The 27,374-nt window shown below is 39.4% G+C and overlaps 1 long non-coding RNA gene across 1 annotated transcript in view; it reads left to right on the top strand.

The window, feature by feature from the left end:
• The first annotated feature begins 423 nt into the window (after positions 1-423).
• Positions 424-27,374, top strand: part of LOC144306412 (uncharacterized) — a 29,253-nt gene continuing 2,302 nt past the window's right edge. Inside the window, exons 1-2 of the long non-coding RNA XR_013373526.1 lie at positions 424-523; positions 25,970-26,206. This is a non-coding gene — a long non-coding RNA (uncharacterized LOC144306412). The remainder of the gene's footprint in view (positions 524-25,969; positions 26,207-27,374) is intronic.

The raw sequence follows: 27,374 nt of genomic DNA, 5'->3' as shown, positions 1-27,374 counted from the left end.
GCCGCCCGGGGCCCCGGGGGCGAGGGGGGCACGTGTTTTTCTGGGCATTGATTTTTTCGGGGGACACGCGGAGCCGCGGAGCAGGTGGCAGGAGGAGCCGGCGCCATCCCGACGGCGGTGCTCGCGGGGCGCACGTGCCTGGAGCCCCAGGGGACAGGAGGCCGGGAGCCGCGGGGCCAGCAGTCGGGGTGTCGGCAGGTGCGGGGCCCGGGCAGGGAGGCGCTCGCAGGGGTGACAGCTCAGCTGGGGACTGTATTTCCGAAGCGAAGCGCCGGTACACAGGTGTCTCCTCTCCTTCTCTATAAATTTTAACGTCCCTGAAGTCAGGATGCTCTTTAAATGGCTGTCGGCCGGGTGGCAGTTGTGATGTAGTCGCGTTGTCTTAGAAACACCTTACACGATTTCTGTCACTAAGGCTTTCCTGTTTCATGTATTCGCAAGAGGAACATATCACAAAAATCTGTTCTGGCCTGAAGGATCATTTTTAAGAAGTATAAAAAATCCTAAATGGCAAGAAAAACAGGTAAGTTTGACCGCTCCAGCCTCTCCTGAGACCATCTCAGTGGCTTCCCATCACGCGTAGCCCCAAATTAAAGCTCTTAGGGGAGCTTTCCAGACCTTCAGGATCTGCCTCCTTCCTCCTGGGCCTCATGCCTGACCCCCCTCCGTGCTAAGGGCTCTTCACCCTCCTCGCGGCTCCCCAGGCAGGCCAACCACCTGGGGCAGAGCCTTTGCATCTACTATTCTGCCTGATGTGCCCTTCTGCTGGGCATCCCACACTGTTCTCCCTCCACTCTGTTTACAAAGATACTCAAAGAACCTCAGAGTCTCTTGATGCCAACTTCTCCAATGTAGAAAATTCCAGAACGAAGAGTCATCCCAACTGAAAATTTCATGACCTCTCTAGTTACAATCCAAGCTGATTTTCAACATTGATTTCTTGGTCAAACGTTGCATCCCCAACAAGAGAGAAGCTTCTTGACTCCGTGGGAAGTTCAAACTTCATCTCAGAGGTATTCTTGCCAAAAAATAATGTACTTGAATCTAATCGCGAGGATACCACCAGATAAATCTAGACTGTGATGCATTTTACGAAGCAACCGGCCTGAACGCTTCAAAAATGTCAGTACCACAAACAGCAACAATGAAAGCGGAGGAGAATGTTGGAGATCAGAGAAAAGTGAAGAAATGTAATAACCGAACACGAGGAATGAAACTCCGTTGGATTCTGGGGGAGAAATCTACAAGGGATCATTAGGAGATAATTAGGAAAATTTGAACATGAACCGTACATGTGATTATATTGAATTACTGGATTTCTTAGGTGTGATCATGAGGTTGAGAACACATGGGCAAACGTTGCTGTTGCTGTTCTTAACACATACGTGTGGAAGCAAATAGAAGGCACATCATGACATTTGGAATTTCCAAATGTTTCAACAAAATAATGTGGTAAGGGAAGCAAATGAGGCAAGATGTTCACTGATGGATCTGGGTAAAAAAGGTTTTTGATGTTCATGGTATTATTCTTTTGACTTTTCTATATGCTTGAAATTACAAAATAAGAAGAACTTAAAAATCCATTTCTCCTATATTGGAAACAAAACAAAAGAAAGATTTTTAAAACCCAAAGAATATCCTGGCCCTATCAATGTTTTTAAATAACTTACATAATGTAAAGAAAGTGTGCGCAACAACCACACAAAATTTCACCCCTGGAATTAACAGGAATATAGTGAGGGATAGGATATCGATAGGATGTGGATACATGCTGTCAGAACTAAAATCCTTAACCTGTTTTCTGAAATCTAGGATGTCTCCCACTGAAGGCCTGCAATTTATTTCCAGCAATAATCAGCTGGATACATTTATAAAACTTTCTTGTTATCAGGGTCTATTTAATTTTGCCAATACATGTCGTCAGTGGAGAACAAAGTGCCTCAACATTTAAAATGTATTTTAAAATGACTTAATGTCTACAATGTCAGAAGAAAGACTATAAAATATGGCAATCATTTCTACAGAAAGCAAAATATTAAACCTAGTAAACATTGAAAATATCCCTCAAAAAATGGTTTCCATGATAGTGAGACATGTAACTGTTTCATAACAAAGAATTTAACTCAAAATTTTCTAATATGTTTAAAACTTGAGCTATCATGTTATGTTCAATAATTTGATTTGTAGAATTCACTTAAAATGGCTTTGTTGCAATTATTACATGTAATTATTGTTGATGAGAAAAAAATAAGATGCTCTTATGTTTTCTTCTTACTTGAGGAATGACCACTGTTCTCACCAGAGCAATGAGTCATTATCAGTCCTGGTGAATAATGAAACAATACTAGTAAGGAGGATTACAAAAATAAAACAAAGAAATAAAAATACAGACAACAGAGTAGCAAATTTAAATCCATATTATTAGCACATTGTTAGGCATTTTAAATCAAGCACCGATTAGCTTTGCAATCTTTGAAATATTCCTTGCATGTTTTGTCTCCTTCTCAAGTCATTTAAAGTACCCAGAACACTTGATAATATTAGATTTGTGAACACCTAAATTAAATTTGTAATCAATATTTAAATGTGGGGAAGATCAAATTCGTTAAATGTCTAAGTTCTTTTTCATTTAATCACTGTGTAGCTAGTGTCTGAATATTTAGATAAATGTTGATGGTTGAAGATTAATAAATTGGACATTCAACTAAGTAGAAATTGTATCAAATATTTCTCTGCATGCACACACACACACACAACAGGAAAATTCCAGATTCTGCCAAGATTCACCATGTCCAGGAATAGATGCCTGGGCCATATATAAAGGCCTCTTTAGGCTAGTGGCCTAAGAGGAGCCTGGCAAGAGAAATCTGCCACTTTGCACTGCGACTAACCAAGGCAATCGGATCCCCTCTCCTACGGCTTGACTCTGAGATAAACAGACTCAACTGTCCATGTGTAAAACACAGAGAGAAATAGAAGAGCAGTGAGACACTTGTTTGCAAGGTGAGTGAAGATGACACCTGTTTCCAGGGAAGCAGCAAGGGGTGTCACCGTAGGTGCTTTCAGGTCCCTCCAACTGCTATTGGGTCTGGAACATCAATGAGCAGCATTCCAGGGCCCCATGAGCACCTGCAGTAATTTCCTGTACCTTCCACTTCTCCCCACAGCCCACAGTGCCATGGGAGTCCCCAACAGGACCAAAGGAAAGTCCATTGTAGGTTAAAGCCAGGCAGGAAACATTAGGGACATCTACCATGGTCACCTGTGCTGTTCCAAGCACCAGAGTAAATAAAATGTGACTTCTTCAACCTCGAGACACTTTTTTTTTTTTTAAGATTTAATTTATTTATTCATGAGAGACACAGAAAGAGGCAGAGACACAGGCAGAGGGAGAAGCAGGTTCCTCACAGGGAGCTGGATGTGGGACTCGGTCCCTGGACCCGTGAGCTGAAGGCAGACGCTCAACCACTGAGCCACCCAGGCGTCCCCCTCAAGACATTTGTAATCTAGCACTTAGAACGTAACATACTAGGGGCACCTGGTGGCTCAATCAGTTAAGTGTCTGCCTTTGGCTCAGGTCATGATCCCAGGGTCCTAGGATCGAGTCCCGCATCAAGCTCCCTGCTCTGTTGGGATTCTGCTTCTCCCTCTGCCTCTGCTCACTCCCCGGGACTGGTGCATGCTCTCTCTCTCTCTCTCTCTCTCTCTCTCTCTCTCTCGTAAATAAATAAATAACATAATATAACATAACATCTCTAAAGGCATCAACAGTACATATGAGCCAAGTGCCCCAAGGGCACCTAGAAGGAAACAATGAAAGCCTTACAAGCCAGAAACAGGAAGAAATGAGAATGGGCCGATTGGGTTGACCTTGCAAATCACCATAAAGGATTTTACCAAGAGGCAGAAAAGGGGAGGGAGCTCACAAACAAATGGTGCAGGGGCAGCATAGCCTGGTAGGGGTAAGAGGACAGATTTCTGCATGAATGCCTATTTTCTTATTTATTTATTTATTTATTTATTTATTTATTTATTTATTTATTTATCTATTTATTTATTTATTTTTGAATGCCTATTTTCAAACCTAGACCCCCACCATGTGCTAGCTCTGTGATCTGGCCCAGGCTATATAATCTTACTATCCCTCAGTTTCCCTATCTGTAAAATGGGGGTAATAATAGTGTCTACTCGTGAGATTACAATGAGGAATAAGTAAGGTAAAACTCGTAACCCTCTTAGATTAGTGCTTCACCCCGTGACTGGCACTTAATAATGTCAACTACTGCTTGCACCATTTCCATACCTCATACTGGTATGACAGTGCCAACTTTCCCTCCTTCCTTCTGCTTTTGGTAATTTGGGGGACACTTCATTCTTTGTGTTCTGTGCTTCCACACGTGTGTACTTTGGCTTGGCGTGTTCAGGCCCGGGTCTGCCCGGCATTGCACCAGGCTCACAGATGTGTTCTTGCGCTCATCCCATCTGCCGGCATTGTTTTCTCCTGCTTTAGACACCTTCCAGGCCGGGCCCATGGTCCACCTCAGTGAGTCAAAGAGGTACCTTAACCAGGGGCTCTTGATCTCGAGACAGATTCAAACGCAACTCTACCCTTTGATACCTTTTGTGAGACAAACTTGCTGAACCTTAGTTTTTTAATCCATAAAATGAGGGCAAGAATGCATATTTCATGGGGTTATCATTGCAAGGCTTCCATAAAAATAAGTAAGTATGCAGAGCTGTTTGACCCAGTGCCCCACACATAATAACGGCTTAACAATTAGTAGCATTAACATTAAAAATAATAACCTTGCCGTAATCTATAAATTTTATTATGTATTTGTTCATTTTTCTGAAGGGAGTCATAGCTTTTACCAAATTATCAGAGATCCTTACTCCTGCTTGGCATTTTCCCAGATAGAAAGAACCCGTATTCAGACTAGAATGCATGCATATCCTCTACTGCTGTGCTAGGACTCTCCTAAGCATAGAAGCTGTGTAATGAGTAAAACATAGAAGGGAAGCCTCCACAGACTTTGTCTTCCTTTACGGTGTCACCCACCCTGAGGAGGCTCAGGGAAGATGAATATGACACGGAAAAAAATTGGAATGAGCCAACTCAGGCTGCCCCTCCTTTCTTCTTTCCTCACACCCTCACCCCCAGTTCCCAGGGACCCCAATGTGTTCAGCTTCCTTTTCCCAGCTAACCTTATTTCCAGAAAAGGATCTGAGAAATACATTGGTACTGAGACCAGGATGAAAAAGAACACAAGACTCCCAGGGATATTTGCATTTGAGTAGCTGAGCAAAACTAAAAATCAAAGGGATGAAGGTCTAATTAGGGAATTATGGGCTTCGGGAATGTCAGCAAGGAAAAAACAATGTCAGTAAGGAAAACATTGAAACCAGGAGATGTTTGTTCCCGGGGCCACCGGAATGAGAATACACGAGGCCTGTCTCAGGTGTGGCAGTCTGTGGCTGGCCAGAACAGGAGTGGAAAATGGAAATGAAATCTCATTGTTTGAAAAATTGAATTAAAATGTAAAAGGTAAGACTAACAGCCTTGAAAAAGAATGAAGGGGATACATACGAGCTGATATGGGAAGAGACGTTAAGTGGGAGAAGCAAGATACAGATCAGTATGCCTAGAATGAATAGACATGTATATGCTTGCATATACATGGAAACTTCCAGAAAGATACAAAGCAAACTGGTTACAATGGCTATCTCTGGGGAGGGAGCCTTGGAGGATTCAAGTCTGGAGTGGAAGAAAGACTTGTTTCTGCTTGTTCACTTATATCATTTTATATTGCTGAGTTTTGTTTTGTTTTGCCAAATGTATGTATCACATTTTTTATTTAAAAAATTGATTTGAGAAGATAGTGTGAGTAAATTCAGTGAGCCATGAAACCTTTTGCTAAAACCAATAGCATGACATATTATTTTTGAAAGACTAATGAGAGACCGTAGTTAATGATAAAACAGGATGCCATGAATGAAACCCATAGCCAAAATATTTCACTAAGATTCAGAATTCAAGTTAAAGTCTGTGATTCAAAGTGTCACTAAAGGCAACTGAAGTACCAGGAAAGTTAAGAGGAAAAATCCCCAAAGTTTGAGCTAGCTTTCTTAGCAATGTACTTTTTTTTTTTTATCTTAGAAAGACCACCCACTACATTTCTACACCCGTTTTTGCACAGAGAAAGGGTTTCAGGAAGTTATATTCCTCATTAGCCAAATTGGCCCCCATGCCAAGCCTGCCTTCGCTTGTGAGCCTGAGAACCAGCACTACACACGCCAGCTGCCTTGTTCCTTATAAATAGAATTTTCCCCACTAGCTTGGAGTGATAAGTACGAAGGCGGGTCAAAATCAAAAGCCATAGAAGGTGTAGGTGTGTGCACACTCACGGGCCTGATCATCGTACTCATGATTCCAGGAACTGCTCTGAGAATTTTTGCTCAGTTTCTCATGTTTCTGCTTTGGGGATTTGATGATTACATTTGTTGATGGAGAAAAAGAAAACAAAAGCCCCACAAGTCCTGAAAATTAGAAAATTTCCCAGTGGAACACTCTATTAAGAAGGAGGGGGAAAAAAACTCACGTCTCCACCAGCCAGACACCACCATCAATTCCCAAAGGTGTTGAGAACAGCAAGAGAAAGTACTCCTGGAGAAATTACTTAGAAATATTCTGCTTCGCCAAATGCTACACAAGTCAAACCAAAAAAACATATATTTTTTTAAAAGTTGGCTTTGAAAACACGCTATTAACATCCAAAATACTCACATTTTCTCAGCGTCACGAACATAGTAAATAAATTTGTGAACTAAAAAGGCAACTGAGAAACTAAAAAAGCAATTGATGAACATGTAAAGGCAGATGGATCTATAAATTGGACAGTAGATTTCACATTATAGGCAGTTTCCCGGTGATTTTCTTTAAGCATGTTGGCTCAAACATGCCAGAAACATTTGTTAAGAAATAGATCCAGAGAACCAAATTAATCCGCTGGAGAATCTACTGCATTTGGCACCGTGGGACAAAATAGGGAGATACTCCATTCTTAAGGAATTACTTTTTTGAGAGAGACGTATATAAATGCACTGCAACAATCAGAATAACACCGTATCCTGAGTGCGATCAAAGTGAACGCCTTTATTTTTTTTTTTTCAAATTGACCTCTATGAATAGTTTACAATATGTACCAGGCACTATGCTTAATGACTCAAACGTGTCATCTTATTTACTTCTCACCCCACCTCCACAGGGTAGATGCTACTACCATCTTCATCTTGCAAATGATAAAACAGAGTCTTGGAAAGATCGGGAATTATCAAGTTCAGGGCTCAGGTCCTCAGCAAGTACAATCCATTTCCTCTGAGCATTAATCTGATACAAGCAACAATCAGAAGCCACACATTTTCAGGCATTGGATCTGTGTCCAATCCTCAAATAACATCAAAAACCAAAAACAAACAAAAACAAAAACCTCCCTAAATTTACTAGGTTTTCCCATAATCTGTTCAAAATCAGGTGGTAAAAATGTCACCTCAGTCATTGTGGTTACCTTTATGAACAATCCTTTGCCAGGTTTCACAGACCAAACATAAGACTCCTCATTTTCTTGGCCAGAAATGAAGGGGAAGCAAGTTGTCCTGCTATGTAGCCTGTAGATTATTCTTTTAACATTAGTAGGTTATATACAATTTTATTTCTCTTCTTTGCTTTAAAATGTTCCATTACTTATACAAGGAAAATTAGATCAAATCAAAATATGTTTATATGACATAATAAATGTGTTTGAAGAAAGCGATGTACAAACAGAATAGTAAGCTAAATACACTGAGGGAGCTAGGTATTCGAAAGAAAGCTATAATGAATCATTTTGTACTGCAAAGAAACCTCTCGCATGTATTTATTTATAATCCACTCCACGCCAAACACATTTCAGGCAGCTTACAAAGATGCATTTAACCCTATAAAATATAAAATCCAAAAACAGCAATGGATTCAAGGTAAACAGAACATAACGGCAGACAGGGGTGAACTGAGTGCCCCAAATCTGCAAAGGCCTTTGCATTTCACAGAGGTGGGACCCAGAGTGCCTAGCAGCCAAGGTCTAGGGCAAACCATAGCTGGTTGCATAGTGTAGTCATATATGATTTTACACAACAGGTTGATATTTTCAGAATGATTCCACACTTCCTGACCTAAGGAGACCCTCCATCTGCTCTGTGACTGGGTCCCCTGCAGCCACCTCTGGTGGAGGCTGCTCTTTCTCCCTCTGCCACTTACCTCAAGATCCTCGAGAGTTGGTACCATCTTCCACAGTCCCTGTTGTTTCCAGACCACTTTCCACCTACATTTTTGTAAAAGCCTCCACTCCTCTGTCATCCTCCAGCTTCTGGGTACTTCCTCTGGTCCCACAAACACTTTGGCACCTCGCTCTCTTTCTTCCATTGCACACCTGTGTGTACCTGAGCAACTCTGGACCGAAATGGATGGCATTGAGCAATGTCCACTTGAAGCCTGTCCGCATGGTTTTCAGCATCCCACTGTCTTCAACCTCATTGGGTTTCCTGATGCAGGAACCCTCTCCTTGGCACGTATCCACCCATGCCTCTCCTGTCTTCCTTTCTCATGCCTTTTGTCTCCCTTCTTAATTTCATTTCCATGTTTCATCACCTCAGCCACCCTTTTGCCAGTATCTTAACCTCTGTTGGCCCCCCCTTTTTTTTCATTAACAACTTCCCAAAAAAACTCCATGCTCAGTGAACCCAACTGTTCGCTTTTCAGTGCCTACAGCAGGACTTCTGAGAAGCGCTCAGGGGAAAAAAGAATCAATATTCTTCATGTACATTAAAAATTAAAAGAAAGAAATCTTAGCAAATTAAAAACAAAAGAATTTCCATAATTATAAAAATATGGATGGGGTGCCTGGGTGGTTCAGTTGGATAAGCACCCAGCTCTTAATTTCAACTCAGATCATGATCTCAGGGTCGTGAGAACAAGCCTTGTGTGGGGCTCTGTGGTGAACATGAAGCCTGCTTAAGATTCTCTCTCTCCTTACCCCGCTGCTGATAGATGATAGATAGATAGATAGATAGATAGATAGATAGATAGATAGAATCTTATTAAAAATAGAATTTGCAGCAAACCATTTACACATAAAAATTCCAAATTATTCAGTTAAATTTTTAGAATTAAATAACAAATTTAGCACATTTTCTGGATAGATTATCAACATTCAAAATCAGTCATATTTCTCTATCCCAGCAGCAAAGAGTTTGAATTTGAAAAATGAGAAAACTTTTAAGATACCATTTACTTCAAAAGGTATCAAGTTGTCATAGTATACAATTGCCCAACAAAAATTTTTAAAAAACCACACACCCAAAAATCTACACATGAAATTTTACAGTGGCTTTCTTCATGACTGCCAAAACCTGGAAACAATCCAAACATCTCTCAACTGAAAAATGGATAAACTGGGGTATAAGCCTTCAGTGGAAAGTTGGCCAACAACACAGAGAAATTAACTATGGATACACTCACAAAAGCATAGAAAAGTCTCAAATGCGTGATAGTAATAGAAGACAGATTCAAAAGGCTACACGCTGTAGGAGTGCAGTTACATGACATTATGGAAAAAGTACAACTATAGGAAGAGAAAACAGATGAGGGATCACCAGGAGCAGAGGTGGAGAGAAAAGATTACTAACATGTAGGACAGGGACCAATGAGACTGTTCCATAACCTTTTTTTTTTTTTAGCTTTATTGAGATACAATTGACATATACAATTTGTGAGTTTAAGGTGTACAATGTGATGATTTTATATACACATATATTGCAAAATAATTACAATAAAGTTAATTAACACATTCATCACCCTCACATAGTTACCTTTTGTGTGTGTGCAGTAAGAACTTTTAAGATTTACTGCCTTAGGGGGCATCTGGGTGGCTCAGAGGTTGAGCATCTGCCTTTGACTCAGGGCGTGATCCTGGGATCTGGGATTGAGTCTGCATCGGGCTCCCTGCAGGAAGCCTGCTTCTCCATCTGCCTGTGTCTCTGCCTCTCTCTCTCTGTGTGTCTCTTATGAATCAATAAATAAAATATTTTTTAATATTAAATATTTATTTTAAAAAAGATTTATTGTCTTACCAACTTTCAAGAATATAGTATGGTAACTCTAGTCATCATGCTGTACATTACATCCCAGAACTTACTTATCTTATCATTGGAAGGTTGTATTCTTTGCCCACCTTCACTCATTATCCCCAGCCCCCAGCCCCTGGCAACCATCAATCTATTCTGTTTCTATGAGTTTGATTTTTTTTTTAGATTCCACGTGCAAGTGAGATCTTACAATATTTGTCTTTCTCTGTCTGACTTATTTCACTTAGCGTAGTATCCTCAAGGTTTATTTAAGTTGTGCAAATGACAAGGCTTCCTTCTCTTTTTATGGCTGAATAATATTACGTTGTGTATATAGACCACAATTTCTTTATCCATTCATCTATAAACAATTAGATTGTTTCCATGTCTTGGCTGTTGTATGTAATGCTGCAGTAAACATGGGGTGCAGATATCTCTTCAAGATAGCAACTTCATTTCCTATTGTCCTATATCTTGATTGTGATGGTGGTTACACAACAAAATGAATTTGTCAAAATTCACGGGCATGTATAATAATGAGTTAATTTTGCTGGATGAAGATTATACGTTAACTGTATAGGGTTTTTTTTTTTTTTAAGAAAAAAGAAACATTGCATTCTACTTGGAAGTTAAGTTTTCTTTTTCTTTTTTTGGAAGTTAAGTATTTTGAAATCTCAGTAGTAGAATTGTTTCAAGGGGAAATTTGCAACAATTCAAAATTGCTATTTGTGTGTTCTACAGTACTATATATTCCTGTGTTTAATAATAGATTTAAAATAAGCAATGATATATGTTATAATTTTAAGATAAAGAAATAGAACCTGAATTATTTAAACTTTACCCTTCTGTGAGATGGTTTGGAATTTTGATAAGCGAATTTTTGGGTTTTTTTAATTATTTTTTTAAGTAGGCTCCACACCCAGGATGGAGCCCAATACAGGGCTTGAATTCACAGCCCTGAGACCTGACCCGAGCTGAGATCAAGAGTTGGATGCTTAACTGACTGATGACTTATTTAAAAATAAAGAACAAAATAATAACATGCAATATTACATCAGTGGTACAATTCAGTAGCTTCCTAAATTATATCTTTTCCATACTGTTCAGATTTATTAAAAAATTTTTCTTAGATTTATTAAAATTTATTTATTAAAGATCACTTTTAAAGAATTTTTGTAACTACTTCCATACCTGTTTCTTCATGTAAAGGGAAAGTTTGAAATTAAAAGTAAACATATTCTTCAGTCAATTATAGAAAAGGTAAATTTAAAATTCTGGCTATGCTCTTTTGAACATGAATACACCAAGATCAATTTTGGCAGTCATTGGAAAACTTGCAGAAATAGGATTAAAAACAAGAGCAATGGGGAAAAGATAATTTTTTTCAACAAATAATGCTAAGTTAATTAAATACTCACATAGGAAAATAAAGAAAAAAACATTATTCCTCTTTTATACATAAAAGTCCTTTTCAGCTGGACTAAGACCATAATGCGAAAAATAAAACAATACAGATTTTAGAAGATAATATAGGAGAATATGTTCATGACCTTGAGTTGGAAATCAGTAGGTACAAAAGAAAAAATTGATTCACTTGACTCAAACTGAAATCAGATGAACAGAAATCTGTTCATCTAAAAATACCATTAAATGAATGGAAAGAGTGAGCTTAAAACTGATTTTAAAACTCTCTAAAAACTGATAAACTGTTGGCAAGGATGGAATTCTCAAACACTACTGGTAGGAGGGTAAATTGATAAAAGTTCTTTGAAACATCACCTAGAATTATCTAATAAAGATGAAAATAATATATTATATTATATGGATTTCTAGTTATAGCAGAATAAAGAGGTCAGCAAATCCTTTCCTCAGAAAACAAGTATAAAACCGGGCAAAATAATTTAAAACAATAATTTCATGGTTCTGGAAGTTTACCAAAGGTAAACAACAAATGGAGAGATATTTATTCATGAAAAGCTGCTAGAATGTTGGGGGAAGAACAGTAGGCATCTGCAAACATACTGCTGGGGGCAGCTCCAATCCCCTGCCACTTGGTCAGCCAGCTAGTTTTATTAGGTAATGAAAAACAGTAGCTTTGCTGCCATTGATGGGTTTAAAACACACACAGATATTATATGTAATATTTACACCATTATATGTATGTTATGTATTATAACATATAATATAGACATAAAATAATAAAAGCACAAAGGAGAGAAAAGGAGACAGATTTAGAGTAAAGAAAATTGCTGTATTTTACTGAAACAAGTCAATGTTAACCTGAAGTAGACAGTAACACATGGAGATGCATATTATAAGCACTAGAACAACCACTAAGAAAATAATTCATGAGATATATTTGAGATGTCAACTCAGGTGATGTACATGGGAATGGAGGAGTAAGAACATCCAAAAATCCTCTTCTCCATAAAAAAAATGAGAACACTGGCAAAAATGTATCAAAATCAACTTTTTCAGAACTCTGGAGATTAACCAAAGGCTTGAAGGAGTCTGGGAGTGTTTATTCAAGAAAAACAGCTGAATCTCAGTAAGAACAGTGAGTTCCCTGGCATTTTTAACTTGCCCGATTGCCATACCCTCCTCCTCAGCAGTATGGTAGCCTTAAAAACCAGCAGCCCACAATTGCAGTGAAATCTATCATTCCAGCAGTCACTGGAAAGGTTGGAGCTCTTTCAAAATCCCATTCCCAGAAAATTGTCATTATTGGACTTGCCTGGTGGTTCCCTGGAAGATCCCACTCACAAGGCTTGTTTTTATTTAACCTTATTCAGAGCTTGCCCAATAAAAACAACCATTACTCAAAGCTATTTGTTGAAAAAAATCAGCGGCAATCATTCAACATTGCAGTTGCCTGAGGTAGTAATAAGAGTTGGGAGCAAATAAATAATAAAAAACATTAAAAGAAAAGCTGGAGAATGAACTGTCCAGAAAGGGCTTTGGAAAGCTTCAATAAATTACTGGAAACCTGGAAGTCCATATGCATGCAGAGGGCTATGCTTATGCTCAGAATTGTGTGCATGTTCAGGAAAGACTAAGAAGGCCCCAAGCTCTGATTTCTGCTTGACCCTGAGGCTCTACCCAAGCAGGAAGTGAACAGTAAGGGAGTTATAAACTATCTGAGTGAGTCCTGAGCCCTTCAGCAAAAAATGGGAGACTTATTGGTTCCAGATATTTCAGGAAATCTCTTTCCAGCTATTCTCTGACCAATAAGCTAACCATGCAGAGACTCTGGTGGCCACACATGCCAAAGAATACAGGATTTATAGAATTGATTCTGGAGAATCACTAAACAAACAGCAACAACAGCAACTTCTGCATCAGTAACTAAACAACGAGTGCCAGAAAGGAAAAGAATCTGATTTCCAGAGGTACCACATTATATTATTTTAAACCTCCAGGGTTTTTTGTTTCGTTTTGTTTAAGAAAAAGTATAAGACATACAATGAAACAAGAAAGTATGGTTTCTACATAGAAAAAAACCAAGTTATAGAAACTGTCTTAGAAGAAGCCCAGATGCTAGACGTACTTTAAATTAGCTTTCTAAAAGACCTAAAGAAAGAAATGTTTAAAGAACTAAAGGAAAGTATTAGAATAGTAACTCATCAAATAGAGAAAACTAATGAAAAGATAGACTTTTTAAAAATCAAATAAAAATTCTGGAGTTGAAAAGTACAACACTGAATTGAAAAATCCACTAGAGGAGCTAAATTTAGATTCAATTAAGCAGAAGAAAGAACCGGGAACTTGAAGATACATTAATTGAGATGACCTGCTCTGAGAAATTAAAAGAATGAAGAAAAATGAAGAGCTTCAGATACCTATAGGACACTATCAAATGCTTAGTAGGAGTCACAGAGTGAAAAGAAGGGTCAAAAAGAATATTTGAAGAAATAACAGCTGAACATTTCCCAAATTTTTTTTTTTTTAACATTTCCCAAATTTGATGAAAAACCTACATATCCAAAAAGCTCAACATATACTGGGTAATATAAACACAGAAAGATCCACATTAAATTCAAAGTTCTGCAGGACAAAGGCAAGGAAAGACTCTTAGAAGCAGCAAAAGAAAAACGTCTAATCGTGTTCAAGGGATCCTCTGTAAGATTAATGCTTGATTTCTAATTAAAGAGCATGGAGGCCCCAAATCAGTGGGTTGACATATTCAGAATGCTTAAAAGAAAAAAGACTGTCAATTAAAAATTTTAATCCAGCAAGACCATCCTTCAAAGATGAAGAGAAATTAAAATGTTGCCAGCTAAACCAAAACTGAGCAAATTCGTCCCCATCTGATCTGCCCAATAAGAAATCTATCCTTCAGGCTGAAATGAAAGGACTCTACACAATAATTTTCATCCACATGGATGTATTTGCATCCACATAGATAAATACAAGACAGTATAAATGTATTTTTTATTGAAAATGTTTTCTTTCATCTTATTTAAAAGATAATAGCATAATGCAATAACTATAAATCTGTGTTGACGGGCATACAACATATAAAGGAGTATTTGGGGGGTACTTGGGTAGTTCATAAGTTTAACATCTGATTCTTGATTTTGGCTCAGGTCATGATCTCAAGGTTGTGACATCGAGCCCCTTGCTGAACATGGAGTCTACTTTGTCCCTCTCCTTCTGCTCCTCCCTCAGCTCGTGCTCTCTCTCTCTCTTTCTCTATCTCTCTCTCCAGAATAAATAAATCTTTTTTAAAAAGAAGTAATTTGTAGGACAATAACAGCACATAGGAAGGAGGAGGGGAATGGAGTTACCTAGAAGCAAAGTGTTTTATACTAATGAACTTAAATTCATACTAATCCAAACTGCATTGTTATAAATTAAGATGTTAATTGTGATCCCCAAGGTAACTACTAAGAAAATAACAAAACATATATTTAAAAATGAGAGAAGAATTACAATAGTACACTAGAAAACATCTATTTAATACAGTATTGGGCAGTAATGGAGGAACAGAGCAACAAAAAAGACATAAGACATATAGAAAAAGAAGTAAAATGGCATGTATAAATTCCACTTATCAGTAATCTCTTAAAATGTAAATGGATTACGTACTCTGATCAAAGGCAAAGATCAGCAATATAGATTTTTTTTTAAGAAACAAAAACGTGAGGCACCTGGATGGCTCAGTGGTTGAGCATCTGTCTTTGGCTCAGGTCATGATCCATGGGGTCCTGGGATCAAGTCCTGCATTGGGGTCCCCACAGGGAGTCTGCTTCTCCCTCTGTCTCTCTCTGTGTCTCTCATGAATAAATAAATAAAATCTTTAAAAATAAATAAATAAAATTTTTTTAAAAAGAAACAAAAACATGATCCAGTTATATGCTATCTATAAAGAGACACCTTTTTGGTTCAAAGACAAAAGTTTACTAGAGACAAATGATAAGTAATGATAAGTGGGTTGACCCATCAAGAAGATAAGACAATTTTAAACATCTATACATATGTGACAAAAAAAGCCCCAAAATAGATGAGGCAAAAACTGATAGAACTGAAAGGAGAAGTAGAGAATCAACAATGGTAGTTGGAGACCTCACCCACATATAAAACTCCACAATGACATCCGAGTATGTATTATTCTAAAGTGCACATGTAACATTCCCCAGGCTAGATAATACATTAGGCCGAAAAACAAGTCTCAATAAATGTTAAAAGACTGAAAACATTTAGAGTATGTTCCCTGAACACAATGGAATGGAATTAGAAATCAATAACAGAAGGAAATTTGGAAAACTCACAATTTTGTGAAATTAAATAATACACTACTATATCACCAATAAGTCAAAGAAGAAATGACAAGGGAAATGAGAAAATACTTTGCGATGAACAAAACCAAAAACAGAACAACCCAAAACTTGTGGGATGCAGTGAAATCAGTTCTCAGGGAATATTTATAGCTATTAAAAGCTTAACATTGAGAGCACCTGGGTGGTTCAGTGGTTGAGCATCTGCCTTTGGCTCAGGACATGATCCCAGGGTCATGGGATCGAGTCCCAAGTCGGGCTCCCCGCAAACAGCCTGCTTCTCCCTGTGCCTGTGTCTCTGTGTCTCTTATGAATAAATAAATAAAATCTTAAAAAAAAAGCTTAACATTGGAAAAGAAGAAAGATCTCAAACCAATAACCTAACCTTAATAAAATGGGAAAGGACCTAACTAAAGCAAGCATAAGGAAGAAAATAATAAGGATTAGGACAGCGCAATGAGTAGAGAAATAACACAGATAATCAATAAAACCAAAGTTGGTTCTTTAAAAAGATCAATAAAATTGACAAATCTTTAGTTATATTGACCCACAAATAAAGAACATTCAATTACAAATCAGGAATGAAAGAGGAAATATTACCACTGATCTTAGAAAAATAAAAATAACTGTAATATGAGCAACAGTACACCAATAAAACGAGAAATTCCAAGAAAGATACAAACTTCCAAAACTGACTGAAGAAAAAATGGAAAATCTGAATAAACCCATAACTAGTATAGAGAATGAATTAGTAGTAAAAAAAATTTCCCACAACAAAAGCTTCAGGCTTCACCATTAAATTGTATTAAAATTTTCAAAAATAATTAACACCAACCCTCTTCCATAGGGGAATCATTCCCATCTTATTCTATGAAGTCAAACTTAGCTTGATACTAAAATTAGCCCCAAGTGCTGGACTTCTGCTCACTGGAGAATCTGCTTCTCCCACCACCTGCTCTTGGGATCTCTTATTTTCTCTCACTCTCTCCCTCTCCCTCTTAAATAAATAAATAAAATCTTTTTTAAAAAAGAAAAAAGAAAAAGAAATAAATGGAAATGCATTCCATGTTCATGGATTGAAAGATTTAATATTGTTAAAATGGCACAACTTCCCAAATTTGATCTACAGCTGGCATTTTTGTAGAAATGGATGAGTGATCCTAAAACTCATATAAAAGTTTGAAGACCCAGAATAGCCAAAAATTTTTGAAAAGAAAATATAAGAGGGATCCCTGGGTGGCGCAGCGGTTTGGCGCCTGCCTTTGGCCCAGGGCGCGATCCTGGAGACCCGGGATCGAATCCCACATCGGGCTCCTGGTGCATGGAGCCTGCTTCTCCCTCTGCCTGTGTCTCTGCCTCTCTCTCTCTCTGTAACTATCATAAATAAATAAAAAAATTAAAAAAAAAAAAGAAAATATAAGAAAAAAAAAGTTGGAATACTTACACCTGATTGATTTTCAAACTAATTGTATAACTACAATAATCAAGAGTGTTGGTGTAAGAGCAAAAATCAACTCTTGTGTTTATGGTTTCCTAATTTTTATAAGGTCACTAAGGCAGTTCAATAGGGAAAGCATAATTTTTTGTTTTTGTTTTTGTTTTTGTTTTTTAACAGATGCTTGTAGGAAAATTTCATATCTCACACATACACATGCATATGAACTTAGAACTTTATCTCACACCATATATGGAATTTAACTCAAAATAGATAATTCACACAAATATGAAAACTAAAACCAAAACTTCTAAAAGAAAACATGAAAGAAAATTTTTGTTACTTTGATTACGCAAAGATTTTTTTTGAAAGATTTTATTTGTTTATTCATGAGAGACATAGAGAGAGAGGCAGAGACACAGGCAGAGGGAGAAGCAGGCTCCATGCAGGGAGCCCGATGTGGGACTCGATCCCGAGATAACAGGATCATACCCCAGGCCAAAGGCAGGTGCTAAACCGCTGAGCCACCCAGGGATCCCAAGCAAAGATTCTTTAAATATGGTGACAAAAGCACACTCCACAAATAAAAATTTGGGAAATTCGGTGTTATGTAAATCTAAAACTTTCACTTTTCAAAAACCACCATCAAGAAAATGAAAAGACAAGCTAAGACCAGGAGATACAATTTATATACTTGTCAGAAACTCTATAAAAAAAGTCGAATCCAGAAGATCCAGAATATAGAACAGACTCTTTCAATTAAAAAATAAAAAGATAAAACAACCCAATTTAAAAATGGGCAGACCTAAACAGCACTTCATCAAGCAAGATGGCAAATGAGCATATGAAATAATGTTCAACATCATTAGGGAAATGCAGATTAGAAGTGTCAGCAAGACACCATTACACTCCTATTAGTATGACTGAAATACTGATAATCTCAAGTGCTGATGAGCGTATAAAACGAGATATTCCACACATGCTGATGGAAATGCAAAATAGCAAAGCCACTCAGAAAATAGTCTGGCAGTATTTTATTAGGATAAATACACATATAACACATAATCGTGCAATCTCACTCCTGGGTATTTACTAAGGGAAATGAAAAGATACATTTACATAAAAAAGCTGTATGCATTTTTATGGCAGTTTTATTTATAACTGTCAAAAACTGGGAACAACCCACATGTTTCTACCAAAGAATGGATTGAATGGAATACTACTCAGGAATGAAAAGGGAGAAACATGGATCCATGCAACACAATGGAATAAATTATAAATGCATTTTGTTAAGTGAATGAAACAGAGCCAATAGGCTACATGTTACATTAACCCATAATATGACTGACTGGAAAGGAAACCTTATATGGATGGAAAACAAATCAGAGAGTTCTGGGGGCTGGGCATGGGGGAGAGTAAGGTTAATTATAATGGGGCCAGCAGAAAGGTACCTAGATATGAGAATGGGATCATGTCTCCATCCATCTACGAAAACCTGCAAAACTGTACACTACCAAGAGTGAATTTTACTGTATGTAAAATTAAATCAACCATAATGTGAGAGAAATCCAAAATGAAATAAAAATTGTAATAAATGAAGTTAATGATATTACAAATGAATAAAATAACCATGCTGCAGGGGATGGGGAAGAAAAGAACCTAAGAAGAAAAGAAACTAAGCCACTTTGGAAAACAGTATTTTGTGCATATATTTTAAGGTTAAAAAGACAAAAAGAACTTTTATGGGAAGCCTGGGTGGCTCAGTGGTTGAGCGCCTGCCTTCAGCCCAGGTGTGAACCCGGGGTCCTGGGATCGAGTCTCACGTCGGGCTCCCTGCATGGAGCCTGCTTCTTCCTCTGCCTGTGTCTCTGTCTCTCTCTCTCTCTGTGTGTCTCTCATGAATAGATAAGATCTTTAAAAAAAAGAACTTTTATTATATTGTTAAAATACAAGACTATATTTTAGTTAATAAATTTGTTTCTCCCAGCGGCATGGGTTAGCAATTCTGAAACTACTTTATGTGCATACTAAGGGTAAACAAATAAGTACGTATATTTTGATTAATGAGAGCCAGGTCTCTCTCATTGTTAGAGAGAGATGTCACAGATAAGAAAAGAGGAAGGCTATGAACAATTCTGCGGTGGTGAATTAGAGTCAGAAGTATCAGTGTGAACCTAGGGTTTTTTTTTTTGTTTTTAAGATTTTATTTATTTATTCATGAGAGACACACACAGAGAGGCAGAGACACAGGCAGAGGGAGAAGCAGGCTCCCTGCAGGGAAGCCTGATGCAGTCTCAATCCCAGGACTCCAGGATCACGACCTGAGCCAAAGGCAGATGCTTAACCACTGAGCCACCCAGGCATCCCTGAATTTAGGGTTTTTAAACAAATATATATGTATGTATTTGCAAGGGTATATTAAAACTTTTGGAAATATATGTGCATATATATGTATTTCCAGAATTTGTCCCAAGGGAATATATAAGTGATGACACCCGGAGAGCAATGAGCATACCTAGTGACTGATCTTGCTTCTTCAATACCAATCTCCAATAAAAAAGAAACCAGAGCTTCTGTGAAAAGGGATTAATTCAAGAACTGGAGTGAGGAAAACACAAGATGAGCCTGGAGCATTTTATGATGCCAAAAAGCAAGAAAGTGCTCAAAATGGATGGCAGTCTGTTGAAAGGACACAGGACCCAACCTGAAAGAGTGCCCAGTGGCCAAAACTGGAAAAAAAAAAAAAAAGAGTGATAAAATAAATATTGATACTACTGAATTAAAAGCCATAGATTAAAATAAATATCCATGATCCCACACGGATATAATAACAAATAAATGAGGGAGAAGATTTATATAACAGAAGAATTCTGAATAATAAATATAGAGGGGATGGATAAATGCAAAATTGCCACAAGAGGACCACTATGAACATTGTTGCAGGCAAGTCTACCAATGGATGCTAAAGTTAGTGGGGAAAAGTTTTAGGAGAAACAGGAGATGGAGCTGGTCTCAAGGTATGTTCTCTACGATCCCTATTAACTATAATAGGGGAAATAGTTACAATGGAGAAATCCATCATGCACAACCTCAACCAAATGGTCAATAATAGGACCAACTATGTTCATCAATAATAAGACATATTGATATGTAATCCCTAATGTGATACAGTAAGAAGAACACATTGCTTCTGTGAAATACTGGAAAATTCAGATTAAGGGAAATTCTACAAAGCAACTGACCAGTGCTCTTCAGAAATGTCAAGGTCATGAAAGAGAAGGGAAGACTAAGAAATATTTAGAGAAAGGAAGAGACTAAGGGGACGTGACCGTTCACTGTAGGGTGGGACCCAGGAACAGAAAAAGGACTTTAGCAGGGAAAGTGGTGAAAAACAAAGTCTGTAATTCAGTTAGTAGTATTGTATTAGTGTTAATATCATACTTTTGACAACTATGCTATTGTGTATAAGATGCTAACACTTGGAAAAGCTGCATATAGGCAATATGAGAATTCTCTGTACCATTTTGTGATTCTTTATAAATCCAAAATTATTTCAGAAAAAAGCTTTTAAAAGCAAATGTTGATATAATTTTAAAATGAAAAATATAGGAATTCTGATAAGCATTTGAAATAATCCTCAATGCCATTAGTCATAGTCCTGCTGTAATTTAAAATTACAATGAAATACTCCTACAAATCCACTAGGACAACTAAAATCCAAAGCAATGACCACAGAGAGAGAAAGAAAGCGGATGGGCAGTTGCCACGAAAACACACTGCTCTATTTGGGACATACCTTCTACATTTTGCCATTTCTTGCCTCCTCCACTACCACCTCCCTGGTCCAAGTGCCCATTATCTTCCATGTGAATTTCCACCATCACCTCTTGACAAGTCTTCTGCTTCTACCCTTACCCTCTATCAGCTACTTTCAGCACAGCTAACACCTAGATCCGATGGTCTCACTATTCTCTTAGAATCCTCCAGTGGTTTCTCATTTTACTCAGGGAAAAGCCAAAGTCCTCAGATGGCCCTGTATCTTCTCTCCTTTCCCCCAAACCCCCATGACTCAGAATATACCACTTGCTCTGGCCTCCTTGGTCTTCAAATTCCATCTCTTCAATGAGGCCTTACCTTGACATCTCTATTTAATACTGTAACCTGCTTCCTCCACCCCAGAACTCCAGATCTACATAGGCTGCCCTCCTCTTTCTTTGTCCCCTAATGCTGACCATCTTCCAACATGCTAGATAATTGACTCTTTGTATGTATTTTAATTCACTATTCTTGTTTATTATTTTAACTCCCCTCGTGAGAATGCAATCTCCACAAGGGCAGAACTCTTACTCTACTTTGTTAACTGATGTGTCCCAAACATCTAGAACAGCCCTTGGCACTTGGCAAGACATCAATAAATGTTTGTTGGAATGAATGAATGGCGCAGTTATATACCATTTCTGGTGAAGAGCCATTTACATTGACATTCATGTGAGATGGTTGAGATTCTCCCAACAGAGGACCAGGACCCTAGAATTATAGCTACAAAATAACTGCACTCACTCAGGGCCACTGCTAACTCATGAAGTGCCTTTGTGTGAGTTAGAAAGGATGCCCCTTCCTCCTGGGTGATGCAGCCCCGCACCAAGGTGACAGCTGGGTAATTGAAGTGTGGCCTGGGTTTTGTCCTACTCATATCCTCAGCCAGGTGATGCTGTGCAGTACCCGATCTGCCCAATTGTACGTGATAGTCCTGTGTCCACACGGACTTGCAGAAGAATCAGCACATGCCACTTGCTCTCCACTCCCTCTAGCCCATATCCCAGAACACACACAGGCTCCCCACCACAGCTGTGCTTAAGTCATCCTGCAAAAACTTAACACTCCCTGACGAGTGGCCCCTGGGGGCTCACCCTCCCGCCGTCTGGAGCCTGCCCACTCAGAACTCCCTGGGCACCATGGCAGATCCTTTGCCCCAGATTTATGTCTTTCTCACTGCTCACTGTTTTGCTTTCTAAATCCTTGCCTATCTCTGGACCCCATTTTTTCACGATCACTGTAATGGCCCACAGTTCCTCTCCTGGCCTAAAATTCTCTTCCCAAAACCAGCCTAAGGTCAGTAATAAGTCCTTCCTGGTCTAAGATTGCATCGAATCCCACCCGTCCCCCTGCTCACCCCATGGTCCTCAAGCTGTGCTTCAGAACCTTCCGAGCTGCTGCTCTATGCTGTATGGAGTTGGACGGTAGGGGAAGGGAAACCCAGGGCTAGGACACGAGGTCCCTTAGGCCATTTTTAGCAAATGAGCCTTTACTCACAGTATTTACAGCTTTCAAGCATGACTTTTACCTGGAAAAAAAGCTTTATGTTTAAACACTAGAATGTGGGTATTCTGTGCCTTCAAGAGGAACACAGTCATTTTAACTTGGAAAAACTTTAAGTCCCAGTCATATTCCTTTTAAAAGCATTTTAATAGAGCACCTATGGAATGTCTGGCTTTGAGTGATGGAACTATCTGGTGAGCCGTTCAAGATTAAAAGGCTATAATAGGCACACCTGGGTAACTTACTCTAGTATTATAAAGACGATTAAAGTTAAGACAAAAACTACCACAGAAAATGACTGATTTTTAAGTGCTTGATCTTTCTGAAAGTAATTATATAGGAGGGCCAGAATCTCCCTGTAATCCAGGGATTCACCCCCTAGTTTATCTGTTCTGGAAGTCCCCATCTTAGTATGTGTGATGGGGCACACCTATACTTACACGAGACCCAAAATGTAAATGATAAAAGCGACTCATGATGACTCATATTCCTATTTGTCTGCTCACATTTGCCATAGGGGCAGTGGGCAGATGCTCCTTGAGAGCAGGATGGGTAGCTTGTCAGACTCTGAGGAGGATATGGGGGTGGGAAACAGAGAATGGGAGTTGCAGAAGCTTCTAAAAATACCTTCTGACTCAATAATCCAAAATAAACAACCCTACTTAAAAATGGGCAAAGGACTTGAATGGCCGTTTCTCCGAAGAAGATACATAAACGAGCAACAAGCACAAGAAAAGATGCTCAACATTGTTCATCCTTAGGGAAATGCAAAGTAAAACCACAATGAGGTAACACATCATACCCATTAGGACAGCTACTATGAAAAAAATAATAAGTGTTGGCAAGGATGTGGAGAAACTGGAACCCTTGTGCCCTGTGGGTAAGGATAAGATGGTGCAGCCACTAATGGAAAACTGTCTTCACACAGTTATGAACAGAATTATATGATCCAACAATTCTACTTGTGGGTATAAACCCAAAAGAATTGAAAGCAAGAACTCAAAGCCACTTATGCTTATAGCAGCATTCTTCACAATGGACAAAAGACAGAAGCAACCCATGTGTCCACTGATGAATGAATGATCAACAAAATGTGCTGTACCCATACAATGGAATAGTATTGTCACAAAAAGGAAGGAACTTCTGACACACTTTACGAGATGGATGAACATTGAGGACATTAGTGAAATAAGCCATTACTAAAGATGAATATTGTATGACCCCATTTGATGAGATACCTAGAATAGTCAAATTCGTAGGAACAGAAAGAATGGCGGTTGCCCGGGGTTAGAGGAAGGGGGTCAGAATGGCAAGTTAGTGTTTAATGGAAATGAGGTTTCAGTTTGGAAGGGCAAAAACATTCTGGTGGAGGATGGTGATCCATGGTCGCACCACAACATGAATTATTACCCAGCACTACTGAGCCATATACTTAAAATTGGTTAAGATGGCAAATTTTACGTTATGTGTATTTTACTACAATACAAATATGGGGGGGGGGGGTGGAATAATCCTATGAACTTAAAAGGGAAGGCCGCTGTGGCCTGGGAGAAGAGATAAGTGAGCCTACCTCATTTTTGACCTAAGTTTCAACGAGGAGCATATATTTTCAAAATCTGGTCTACAGCATCATCAGAGGTATGACCAGTTGGTATGACCTTCCTGAAAGACCTTGGTATGACCAGTTGGTATGACCAGTTGGTATGACCAGTTGGTATGACCTTCCTGGAAGACAGTGTGGAAATACATAAAAAAGACCTTGCCCTCTGATGTGGCAATTCCACTTCTAGGCATTTTATCTTAAGAAATAATCATAGATGTTCACAAGATGTATCTACAAGGGTGAGCATTTGCGTACAGTATCAAACTCTTGGGAACACCATAAAAGGTACGACAGTGGAGAATGGTAAAACAGATGAAGGTGTTACCCTGCCACTACACAATTAATAAAAACAGTATTGTCAACGAATATGTAGTGGCATGAGAAATGTTCTCAACGTATCGCTAAATGTTTAAAAAAATTACAGAACGGTAAGTCCACTATGCATATATTTTTACTAAAAAATTCCACGTGTCTATTTAAAGAGAGGAAAAGATTTACAGTACCAGTGATTTTATTTTCACCTTTCTATTTATTTTTCCAAATTCCCATATGTAGTGTTCATGTGATTAGACATAAAAATACTCTATAAATATTTTTGAGTTAAATCTGAGTGCCCTCAGTTTCTAGTTGAGTCACTGAGCCCTGGTTAGGTTGAAATTTTTCCTTGTATTCAAAAAGGGGTGCTAAAAAAATGCCATTTATTTATTGTCTTAAGTCATGTTTTACTGTCAAAAACCAGATTGTAAGGGAGGATTTAAAATGTTTAAGAGAAAAAAAAAATAAAAAATAAAAAAATAAAATGTTTAAGAGAATAAATTTTGCAATCACTTCAAAAGCACCTATTTGCATGCAAGCCATTGGTATGCTAATTTCCAATCATTCCCATCTCATTCATTAAAACCAGTCGCCCAAGGTTCTCTCCAATCAATAACTGAAAGTAGGGGTAGGGGAGGGAGAGTGGGAAAAAGGATGGGGAGGGCCTCCAGGGCCGGGAATTAGAGCTACATTTCCTTGAACATCAATTCTGTGTTTCAGACTTTCAACTCAGATACTCGTTTCCCCTGTTCGATCCTCCAAGAATGTCCACAGGGCAAGTTTTATTCCCAAAGTTCAGCTGAGCAGGCTCACCCCTGCCTGGACTTACGGGGGAACTTCCTTTTTGTGTTTGTGCCAACCTTAGTGGGGACTGGGTTTGGGAGCCACAGTCTGGAAGCCCTCGGCAGATGATAACTGAAATGTTAGCCCTGTAATCCCAGCAAGAGGGAGAAAGTTGAGCTTTGTGCAGTCCAGAAAAAGGTGGGCCTCATGGGCCTGCCCATGAGGTTCACTTGGGCCTGCCAATGGGCTGCTGGGGCCCAGAGATGCTCCAAAGCCCTGGGACACCTCAGTTATGTTCACTTCAGCAGCGAACCCTGTGTGACTGTATCCAAGGCTAGCAATGTGTAAAACCTTCAGCGCAAGGAAAAGAGAAAATGATGAGCCCTGTTGACTCAGCCGGGAAGGCTGACTGGGCTCAGTTCACCCTTCCTCAGCAGGTCCAGGGGATCTGTGTGGGTTCAGCCTGGCTGCACCTACCTGGGCAGCTCTGCTCCTCAAGATCCCCAGGATCCCACAGGGGCTGGCTGAGCAGCAGGGAGGATCTTTAAGACTCAATTCTAACCATCCCATGCTTTAAAGTCTTCTAGGACTCTCATGATCATCAGGACACGGCTGTTCCCCTCAGAGTGTCTGCAGGCCCTTTCCTGATGGCTCCAGACCCTCAGGCAGGACTTGGGGTAGTACAGGGTGGGCCTTACTGCCTCTGCTCTTGTTCTCCCCTGGGATGCACTTTTCTCCTGTGTCTGCCTGGGAACATTTACGCCAGCTTGGAAACCAGCTCAAAAATCACCTCCTCCAAAGTCCTCAGACAAAGAGGTAAATAGACCATGAACCTACAGACCAAGATGATCTGAATTTGAATTTTGGCTGTATTACCTGCCAGCTGTGTGGTCTCAGGCACAGTAACCTTGCAAAGCATCGCGTCTCCACCGGGTCACATAGGAGTAGCAAAATCTACTCCACAGAGCGCCTTTAGGAATTAAATGAGGATGCTGCCTTCATCCTTCCCCTCAAACTGTGGGACCCGCAGAGGTGTCCTATTGATTTATCTCCCCTTTACTACTGGAGGGGATAGAGAGAAAGAGAGAGACAGAGAGAGAGAGAGCCAACTGACAGATTTCTCTTTGGTGGGCTAGAAGTCTGGCACACTTGCATGTGGATTTAGAGTGGTGATTCTCCATGTAATTGTGCCTTGGGGAGGTTTTTAAAAAATGTAGTTGCTGCTTCCCCTCTCCTCAACCCGCCAAGCAGAGATTCTGCTTCTGGGGGAGAAGCACAGAGGAGGACAAGGCCTTGTTGATAGTCCCTCCTCAACCCAAAGGATTGCAAGGTGCATCAGGGCTGGTTCTGAGACACAGGTATGAACCACCCCACCTTCTAAGGACAGGAGTCCACGCAAAGTGGGAGGAGTAATGAAGGAGCTCTGGACAGGAAGCACAGTAGCTGGGGTGACACATGACCCACCCCAGTTAGAGGACTGAAGGACACACGTGTCAGTACATAAGCAGACGTATACCACCAGTGGTGGGGGTTGGCCACCACCCAAGTGTCTTCCTGTGCAATCAATCGACCGAACAGTGGAGTCAGGATGCTCTCCAGGCAGTGCCCTACCAACCAGGACATGTGCATGAGCGGACCAACGCTCGCAGGCCGGTCCACTCAACCCCTTTGAGTTCAGGGACCTTTGGGATCCCTGAAAGGTCAGCCTGGCCCTCTCAAGCAGGAAGACAGCCGCAGAGGCATCCCAGTGCACCACTTCCTTGGCCCCCAGATCCCCGCCACCTCCCACAGAAATCCCAGCAAGGAATGTCGTCATGCACTTGTACTTGGGCTCTAGGGAAAGAGGAGGTCAGTTAACTCACCCAGCCACACCCAGGAGGGAAACCACAAATTTGGCTGACACATTCTTCTTTTGTCAGACTTTGGGAGGAAGAGTCAGCCACCTACTCCTAAGAAACAGATAAGGATTCTTTCACATGCAGAA

The sequence above is a fragment of the Canis aureus genome, chromosome 37 (assembly GCF_053574225.1).
Source record: "Canis aureus isolate CA01 chromosome 37, VMU_Caureus_v.1.0, whole genome shotgun sequence".
NCBI classification, from domain to species: Eukaryota; Metazoa; Chordata; class Mammalia; order Carnivora; family Canidae; genus Canis; species Canis aureus.
Note: the sequence above shows the minus strand (reverse complement) of the source record. Positions and strands in the feature narration are given on the sequence as shown.